This window comes from Scomber japonicus, chromosome 14 (genome assembly GCF_027409825.1).
Source record: "Scomber japonicus isolate fScoJap1 chromosome 14, fScoJap1.pri, whole genome shotgun sequence".
NCBI lineage: Eukaryota > Metazoa > Chordata > Actinopteri > Scombriformes > Scombridae > Scomber > Scomber japonicus.
Genome location: NC_070591.1, coordinates 32584503 through 32594036, shown reverse-complemented (window position 1 = coordinate 32594036; position 9534 = coordinate 32584503). Strand labels below are relative to the sequence as shown.

Here is a 9534-nt window from a genome sequence, read left to right as displayed (position 1 = left end):
AAGGTGAGTCTGCATCAGTCGAGATGGGTGTGAGGGGTCTTGCATTTATTATTGCAGAAACCTCAGCCATAAAGGTCGAAAGCACTTTGTGAGTGAGATGTGAGGGGCTGACCTGAGAAAGCATGGAGTCAAGGATCCGTCTTGCAACCCCGATCATTCTCTCCCATACTCCTCCCATGTGGGAAGAGTGGGGTGGGTTAAACAACCACGTGCATCCTTCCTCACTAAGATACTTAGAGATGTTCGTTTCATCTCGCAGGAGGATTTGCAGCTCTTTGCATGCTCCTTTAAAGTTCGTGCCACAGTCAGACCGGATCAGCTTTACAGGACCACGCACAGCAAAGAAGCGCCGTAGAGCATTTATAAAGCTTGATGTGTCCATTGACTCTATAAGCTCAATATGCACAGCACGCATGCTAAGGCATGTAAAGAGTACTGCCCACCTTTTACTGTTTGCTGCCCCTCCTCTGGTGCGACAAGTAGCGATGGTCCAGGGGCCGAACACGTCTAGGCCTATGTTGGAAAAAGGGGGTTCCATGCTGAGACGATCGGATGGGAGATCTGCCATCTTTTGTCCTGATAGCTTGCCACGTAGTTTGCTGCACATGACACACTTGCACAGAAGTCTGTTGATGCATTTCCTTGCTCCAATGATCCAGATACCAGCTGTGCGGATCGCTCCTTCAGTGAAGACTCTGCCTTGATGTTTGATTTTCTCATGGTAGTGAGTTATGAGTAAAGTAGCAATATGACTTCGGCCGGGAATGATGAGAGGGTGTCTCTCCTCTATGTCAATAGGTGCATGCTGGAGCCGACCACCTATCTGTAAGAGGCGGTTGTCATCAAAAATAGGGTTGAGTTTTCTCAAGGGACTGTTTTTAGGAATGACTTCTCCTTTCTCCAAACAAGATACTTCAGCTTGGTATGCCTCCTTTTGCACACATCCAATGATAATAGTCTTTGCTTGTGACAATGCATCAGCTGTGTGAGGCATGGAACAATGATGCCAACCATTGCATTCTTGATTGCTGCTGTTCTTCTCTGCCCCAAAGGACTGAACAACATGGATGAGGGAGGCTATACCTCTGACAAGGGACTGCCATGTGGAAAACTTTTCAAATCGATGTGAACCGAGGCCTCTGTGAGATTCTGTCGCTGTGACAGTGTGACATCGAACATCCACATCTGTGTCTGGGTCTATGAGGTCATATTCTTCTTCTGTGGTGTTGCTCTTCACCAAATGTCTCAGGAAATCCGGCCCAGTAAGCCAGATGGTGTCTGAGAACCGAGCTGCAGGCACTGACCTGGTGGCAACATGTGCAGGATTCTGACTGGTCGGGACATAATGCCACTGCTCCGGACGTGTGGATTTCCTTATCCGTTCCACCCTGTTGCTGACATACACAAACGTCCTGGTTTCATTATTGATGTATCCAAGCGCTACCTTACTGTCAGTATAGAACTGAAGATAGTCGGGGTCGATGTTGAGAGAATAAGATAGTCTCAGGTTTTTGATATTATAAGCTTGCATTAATGCCACTATACAAGGCAGCGCTTACATAACTAGCTAGTACAGACACATGTACAAAACTTGTGCAACTTGACTCAGCATATAAGTGCAGTTCTCGGGAAAACAGATATCAAAACAGGATATGGCAGGGTGCGATTGAAAGTGCAGATACCATGACAAGATCAAGTTGTGCAAGAGCGACGGCCGACTGTCAAAAGTGGTAAACAATAGGGTAAAGGCGGGGGAACGCGGAACTGTGTATAAAAAAGGGAAATAGAGAACTGCTCAGCAGAACACTCTGGGTGTAAGGGGAAGTGCTGTTGCACTGTGTATTGAGTGTTCTCCGCTTTATGCATACAGCGAAATAAACGGGTGATTTTTCTGAACAACTCCGGTCTTCTGAGTGCTTCTTTCTGCATCAACCAACTTCGGGGAAGCCAGTCAAGGGGGGCTTCAACAATTGGGGGCTCGTCCGGGATGCAGAAAGAGCAATAAAAAACAGAATTCGATCAACTTTCTCAACAAAGAAGAAACGGGACACAGGCCGGCCAAAAATAAGGTAAGCAGAAGCCTGTTTGACTCAAAATTCTGCCAATTGACTACGACTAAAACCTAGTGTCCCCGATCTGAAATTGTTTGAGATTTTCTAAATTGAAGACTTGGTGTTGTGTAAAATATATAAACGGTGATCGGGATGCATCTGCCTGTCTATCTAACCTGTGTGTGTGTGTGTGTGTGTGTGTTGTTTTATGGCTTTTGCGTAAAATATATAAACGGTGAAGGGTACAGACAAAATACAGGCTGTCCTTGGTCGTGGCGGACCCCACCGGTCTCTGACGAGAGGTCGAAACCTAGGAGGTTGCTGGGTTTGAGGCCCGGGGAACTGAGGACCCCCGAATTCTATTGGGTTTGAGGCCCTGAGGTTAGAGTCCTCTAAAGTAGGATACGCTGTGGCGTTTCGGGGTTAAAATCCCTTGAGGTTATATTCCTCATAAATAAAAGCCTGTTGGTTTAAAGTCTGTGGGGTAATAAGGCTCCTAAAAGCAACATTTGAAAGTCTGTGTTGAACAAAGATAAATATGTGGCGATGGTAATAATAAGTATTCTGATATCGTATCTTGTCATATGTGTAATACTAATGATTGGGTTATCCTTTTGTCTTATGTGTGAACCAATTGTGAGGGAAAATTGGGTGTGGGAAGAATAAAACTCTGAGGTGTCTTCGGTGAAAAGATCATTTAAAGTAATGTCTTGATAAACCCGACAAACGGACAGAGGAAACCTTTGCGGTGTTAACGCAATCTGTCCGAGCCGTGGAAACCTAACGGTGCTAAATGGCCTGGTTTATCAATTAAAGTCAGTTGCTCGAGTGAACTCTATACAAACTGACTGGCTGCTTGATCTGAAAACACCGAATAAGGCTTGTTGCTCGGGTGAACTCCATACAAACCGGCCAGCCTCAGAGTTTAGATCAAAGAGAAGCCAAGGGTAAGAATGGACGGAGAGTTTGACAGGGAGATAGACGATGATGGATGGGGTCCCGTGACAGGGGCGTGGAAACCCCTTGAAGAGCAGCTAAATAATGTAATGACAGTCGCCACAGTAGTGGTGCAAGGAAAGAAAAAAGAGAAGAAACTAGCAGAAATTAAGGAACAGATAGAAAGACTGATTAAGCAGAAAGGCAAGAAACCATCAGATACCGGTCCGTTAGGACTTTGGTTTTGGGAGAAAGATCAGGAATATGCAGCACGAGAAGAAGAAGCAGAGGGGAAAGTTAAAAAAGCAGGGATATTGAAGCGAGGAAAGTGGGAAAAGGAAGGGCAAGCCTTAAAGGAGGAACACCGAGGATGGTCTGAACTGGCGGTCTGGTGGCAGAGCACGAAGCATCTGCACAAAAACGGTGAAGAACAGCCCAGACAGCGGAAGGTAAAACCAACACCACCCACACATGATTCCCAACCACCTCCATATGCGCCTCCCAGCGCGCCCGTCACAGTAGAGATGTATCCCACATTGCAAGTCACAAAAGGAATTCTGCAGATAGATAATGAAAACAGAGATTGCGAAGTAGAAAGTAGCATAAGCAGCGTGGAAATGAGCGACGCGACCGGGTACCGAGAGATAACAACCACCCCAAAGGGAGACTTACGCAATCAGGGAGAAAAACCAGAACACACACACCCGTTTGCGTTCGAAGACAAATCCGCTAGAGAAAAAGAGAGAGCTAAGCAAAATAGGGAGAATGAATACAGACGACAAGAAGTGATTCAGAGAGAAGTACAGAAGCTTAGAGAGGAACTAGCGGAGGAGAAACTCATGCAGGGCTTAGAGCAAAAAAGGGATAAAAAAGAATATTCCTCCACCCCAAAAAATCAAAAACCTAAAGAACAAGGAAGAATAGAGCTGACAATGGAAGGGACCTGGAAGGATGGACAGTGTCGGGGGGAGAAAGTGATCGTCAGGGGAGAAGTAGGGGGAGATTGGGAGAATGAGGAACAAGAAGGGGACGAAGAGGAAAGACTGTCAGACCTAGAGAGAGACACAGAGGAGTTGATAAATGAGCTAAACCAATCCATGCATGACTTACAGAAACAAGTGAAACAAATAAAGGGATACAAAGTCACCCGATGAAAACACGTTACAGGCCAGCGACTGGTTGCCAGTTTCCTTTAGTCGAGTCCATCGGGGGGCTTCAGAAGTATAAACCATTTGGGATAGGTGACGTACAAGCCATTGTAGATAAATTACCACCGGTAGCTGAAGGAGGCAACTTGTGGTTGAGTAAAATGGAAAGCCTGACAGCTGGACAGACATTGGCTCTGGGAGACTTTAGAGCAGTGATAAGTAGGTGTTTGACTGGAAGTGACTTACGAGACATACAGACGGAAGCAGGAATACTTACATTAGATGACGACGTACCCTTCTCGAACCACAGCACAGGCATAGGGAAAGTGATGAGAGGTAAATATCCCCTCCCTAACGCTTCTGTGATGCCCAAAATGAAATGGGATCCCAAGCAAAACCCGCGCAGTTACATAGACCAATGTAAGGAAACTTGGCTTAAACACACCGGATACCACCCGGGAAAAGATGGTTCTCAGAGGGAGTGGTTTAGACAGGCCATACTAGAAGGGGTTCCAGAAGAAGTGAGCAACACTATGAAAAATAACCCAGATATGTTGGGCAGCGAGTCACACGTGTGGGAAAAACATCTGGTACACCACCTCACTCGCGCGCAAGATACATGTGAAAAAGAACAAGACAGCCTCAAAGCACTGCAAACACAGCTATTAAAGTTACAACTAACTGAAGCCAGACAAAAAACAAATAAAAAAGAGAAAGGAGAAACGGCCAAAGTAATGATGGCTGAACAGACAGGCACTCCTGATCTGTACCCCACCCCGCCCTGGCTGACGCCGCGTCAGAGACAGGGAGGTTACGGGGGCGGACCTATGAGGGGCAGGGGAGGGTGGAGAGGCAGAGGCGGAAGGGGCGGACCTCCAAGGGGACAGCCGGGAGGGGGCCGTTGCTATTTCTGCAACGAGGCTGGCCATTGGGCGCGAGACTGCCCCCAACTGGGTAGGGGTGGAAGTGACAGCAGGGGACGAGGACGTCCCCCACCTCCACACAACAGCCACAGCCAGGGCCAACACCCCGTGCCCCCAATGCCACACCAGCTGCCACAGTGGGACAGTTGGGATGAGTGGGGCACGTATCAACAACAATGACATGCCCCACAGAGAGACTCAGACAGTATTCGAACGGCAGAACCGATGCTGTCGGTACGAGTTGATCAACAAACTCTGCCATTTTTAGTTGACACCGGAGCAACCTGCTCCACGATGAGGAGCGTTCCAGTAGACACCCTGTCAACCAAATCTATCACATTAATGGGATTCTCTGGGGAAAAACAGACTCTGCCAATAACAAAACCATTGCTTACCCAACTCGGAAATCAGACGGTGATGCATCCGTTTGTGCATTCACCTACAGTACCTATGAACCTATTGGGGAGAGATCTCCTAGTGAAACTAGGAGCATCCATACTGTGCAGCGCAGACGGTTTATTAGTAACATTTCCAGATGGAACACGACTGCCATGCACTGGGCAGAACACCCCAGGGCAATACCTCCTACAGCCCGTAAATGAGCAATACACAGACATTTATTGGGGACTGCTGCAACCAGAAACAACAGAACAAAGCAGCATTCTCTCGGCTTACTTAAGGTGGAAGCCCTGGATAGCCCTCCTCGAACCCTATATCTCCCCCCTGGACCCGCCCCATGTTACCCTGTTTTATGACAGAATACAAACTGATTGGTATCAAGAAAGTTTCCAAGACCAATTGGAAGGTCATGATTGGATAATTAACTCCCAAAACATTTATCGCACCAGAGGGCGTAGCAGCCGCAGTGACTCTGACAGATGAGCAAACCTCCTGGTACATGATGTCAGAGGAAGCAGCACCCCATGTTTCATTGGCTCTGCATCCCCAACATCAAGCCAAGGAGTTAGGGGGAATAATTAAAAGGGCATTAATACAGACTGATTGGATAAACACCACAATTTCTCAGATCCAATATTCAGCGGCGGCAAAAACATATCGCATTAACGTCACAGGTACGGACACCGCAATAATGGAACACTCTCAAATTACCAGACAACATGGCAGGGAACAGACAGATCACCATCTAGCTGCAAACATGATAGACGCCCTTCCACCCCATGTGTGGGCACAAGGACCGACCGACGTTGGCCTTGTAGATTGTGAAGCCATCAGTTTCAAAGTACAATCAGGAGAACCACTATGGATAAGACAGTACCCTCACAAACTTCAGGCAGAGGCTGGGATCAGCGACACAATAGAAGGACTCCTGTTAAGAGGAGTTTTGGAAGCGTCAGACTCGCCCTGGAACACCCCTATCCTACCTGTTGAAAAGAAAGGGACAGGTAAATATCGCATGGCACATGATTTAAGGGCAATTAATGGCATCTTAACCACTCCCACAGTTCCTGTACCAAATCCATACGTGGCATTAGCCAACTTAGATCCATCCCACAGCTGGTTCACGTGCATAGACTTGGCAAACGCGTTCTTCTGTTTACCACTAGCTATGGAATGCCGAGACATTTTTTCGTTTTCATACTGCGGATACCAGCTCCGCTACACTCGATTACCCCAGGGCTTTGCATTATCTCCCGGCATATTCAATCAGACTCTCAAGAAACTCCTTATGGAATGTCCTCTGCCCGACCAAGTCACCCTAGTTCAGTACGTAGATGACTTACTATTAGCAGCACCGACAGTCACCTCCTGCCTCGAAGCAACTCGCTCTGTTCTACAACATTTGGCTAAAACAGGGTTTAAAGTAAGCAAAGCTAAACTACAGGTGGCGCGAAAACAAGTCTCATTTTTGGGATGAATGATTTCACAAAAGGGGGCAAGCATGTCTCCTCAACACCGTTCCGCCATTCTCCATCATCCAAAACCACATAAAGTCAAAGACATGCTTTCTTTTCTCGGATTGACCGGATATAGTAGGAATTACATCGCCAATTACACCGGCCTAACCAAACCCCTGCGCGGACTAGTAAGGGCAAAAGGCATGCGTAACCTTGGTGCTAGCCTAGACTGGACACAGGAAGCAGAGGCAGTTTTTATTGCAATAAAACAAGCACTTGCTACAGCGGCCGAATTGGCAATTCCTGACTACAGCTCACCCTTCTTTTTAGATGTCTCTGGAACAGAACACTGTACCAACTGGATTCTGTTCCAGAGAAAAGGGGGAGTAAGGACTATACTAATGTACATCAGCGTAATGCTAGACAGCCTGGAAAAAAGACATCCACAATGCACTCAACATGCAGCAGGAGTAGCTAAACTGATACAAAAAACTGCGCACATCGTCATGGGGCATCAGCTACAGGTACTGACAACACATAGTGTCGTAGCATATGTAAACTCACAAACATTTACACTGACACCCTTGAGACAGCGACGGCTAAGCAAGATCCTAGAGGCACCAAACATATCCTTCACACACGAAGGAATTAACATGGCAGATCAGATAGGCACAGGAGAGCCACACGAATGCACAGGGAGAGTGTACAGAGAAGAAAAGGTGCGACCAGATCTACAAGCAGAACCAATACAAGGCGCGAGAAACCTTTATACAGATGGGTGTTGTTTTAGGCATGATCAAGAAGGACTCAAGGCTGCATATGCTGTAGTAGAAGAAGTACAGGGAGACATGATAACCAGAAAAGCAGAAAGACTAGAGGGACAGCAGTCAGCACAAAGGGCGGAAGTAATAGCTGTAATTGAGGCCCTCAAACTCGGACAGGGACAGAACATTAACATTTTCACAGATTCAGCGTACGCAGCAGGAGCAGTACAGGTAGAACTAGGACAGTGGATAAGAATAGGATTTCTGACCGCAACCAACAAACCCATTAAGCACGAGAAAGAAATGAAAGAGCTAGCTGAAGCTTTGTTACTTCCCACCAAAGTGGCAGTCATAAAATGCAAGGGACATGACAGCAGTAGTACATCAGTAGCTAAAGGGAATGAGGCAGCAGACAAAGCAGCGAAACAAGCTGCAGGATATGAGGTAAAGGCGGTAATGATGAGTTCAGAAACAGAGGTAGGGATGGACCCCAACTCTGGCAGAGAAGAACTAGGAAAGTTACAAGCGCAAGCCTCTCCACAGGAAAAGACTCTATGGAAAGCCAGGGGGGCCATCGAAGTAGATCAATTATGGAGGGGGCCTGATGGGCGTCCCCCAGGACTGAGACATGACACAATACTGGAGGCGCATGGAGTGGGACATGTGGGGGTGGCTCAAATGATGAGGAATTTGGAAAATTGGTGGCATCCATACCTCAAAGACATGGCACAAAATCTTGTAAAGACATGTGAAATATGCAATAAGTTTAACACCAGACCGACCATCAAACCATTGCCAGGTAAATATCCTTTAGAGGTGAAGGTAGGAAGGGAAGTCATTATCGACTATACAGATATGATTACTCCTGTAAGAGGGTATCGGTATGTGTTAATGTGTATGGATGCTTACACTGGGTGGCCAGAAGCCTGGCCCACCAAACAGGAAGATAGTAAGTCGGTGATAAAATTTTTGATCAATCAATACATCCCTAGATACGGGTTCCCAGAGCGAATCAGGTCAGACAATGGGACCCATTTCAAGAACCAAGACTTACAGAAGGTGGAAACCATGCTAGGATTAAAACACAAATTTGGCACGGTGTACCACCCACAATCACAGGGAAAAGTGGAAAGGATGAATCAGACGGTGAAAGGCAAATTGGCAAAAATCTGTGCACAGACCAAAATGAACTGGCTAGACGCTTTACCCTTAGCCTTAATGTTCATAAGGAGTGCAGTAAATCAGGGTACAGGGTTCACACCACACGAGCTCCAAACTGGAAGGGCGTTTCCAGGTCCACAGTCTAAATTGCCTGGGACATTGAATGATGACCAACAACAAACCCCCCCCGGAGTGAAGGAGAAGCCACCACCACAACACCAGAGACAGGGTGGGTCCGGCTGAGGGTCATCAAGCGTAAGTGGTCCGAACCAAGGTGGACAGGGCCGTACCAGGTGGTCGAGAGAACGACCCATGCAGTGCGGCTAAAGGGCAAAGGTGACACGTGGTTCCATTGGAGCCAGTGCGCAGCGGCAGAAGAGCCACAACGGTCTCTAACGGAGATCCTCGGGTCGCTACAAGCTGAGAACACTGGGCTGGCGAGCTCAGAAGAGAAGTCCACTAATGAAGGGGCAGAATAATCCCCTAGTGGCAACTGGGGAATAGGGTAGTCTACCCCTGTTCCTGAAGAAAGAAGGCGTCAGAAGGGAGGAAGGTGAAAAAAGCGCTCCTCTCCTGCATGTAGCGTGCCAAGCTACCAACCACAGAAGGGAGGAGGTGAAATAAGCGCTCCTCTCCTGCATGTAGCGTGCCAAGCTACCATCAAAGAAGAAAATCATCGCATCTCTCATAATGAC

The 9534-nt window shown here is 47.3% G+C and overlaps 1 pseudogene; it reads left to right on the top strand.

The window, feature by feature from the left end:
* The first annotated feature begins 7567 nt into the window (after window positions 1-7567).
* LOC128372575 (uncharacterized) lies at window positions 7568-9318 on the top strand (annotated as a pseudogene).
* Window positions 9319-9534: the final 216 nt, after the last annotated feature.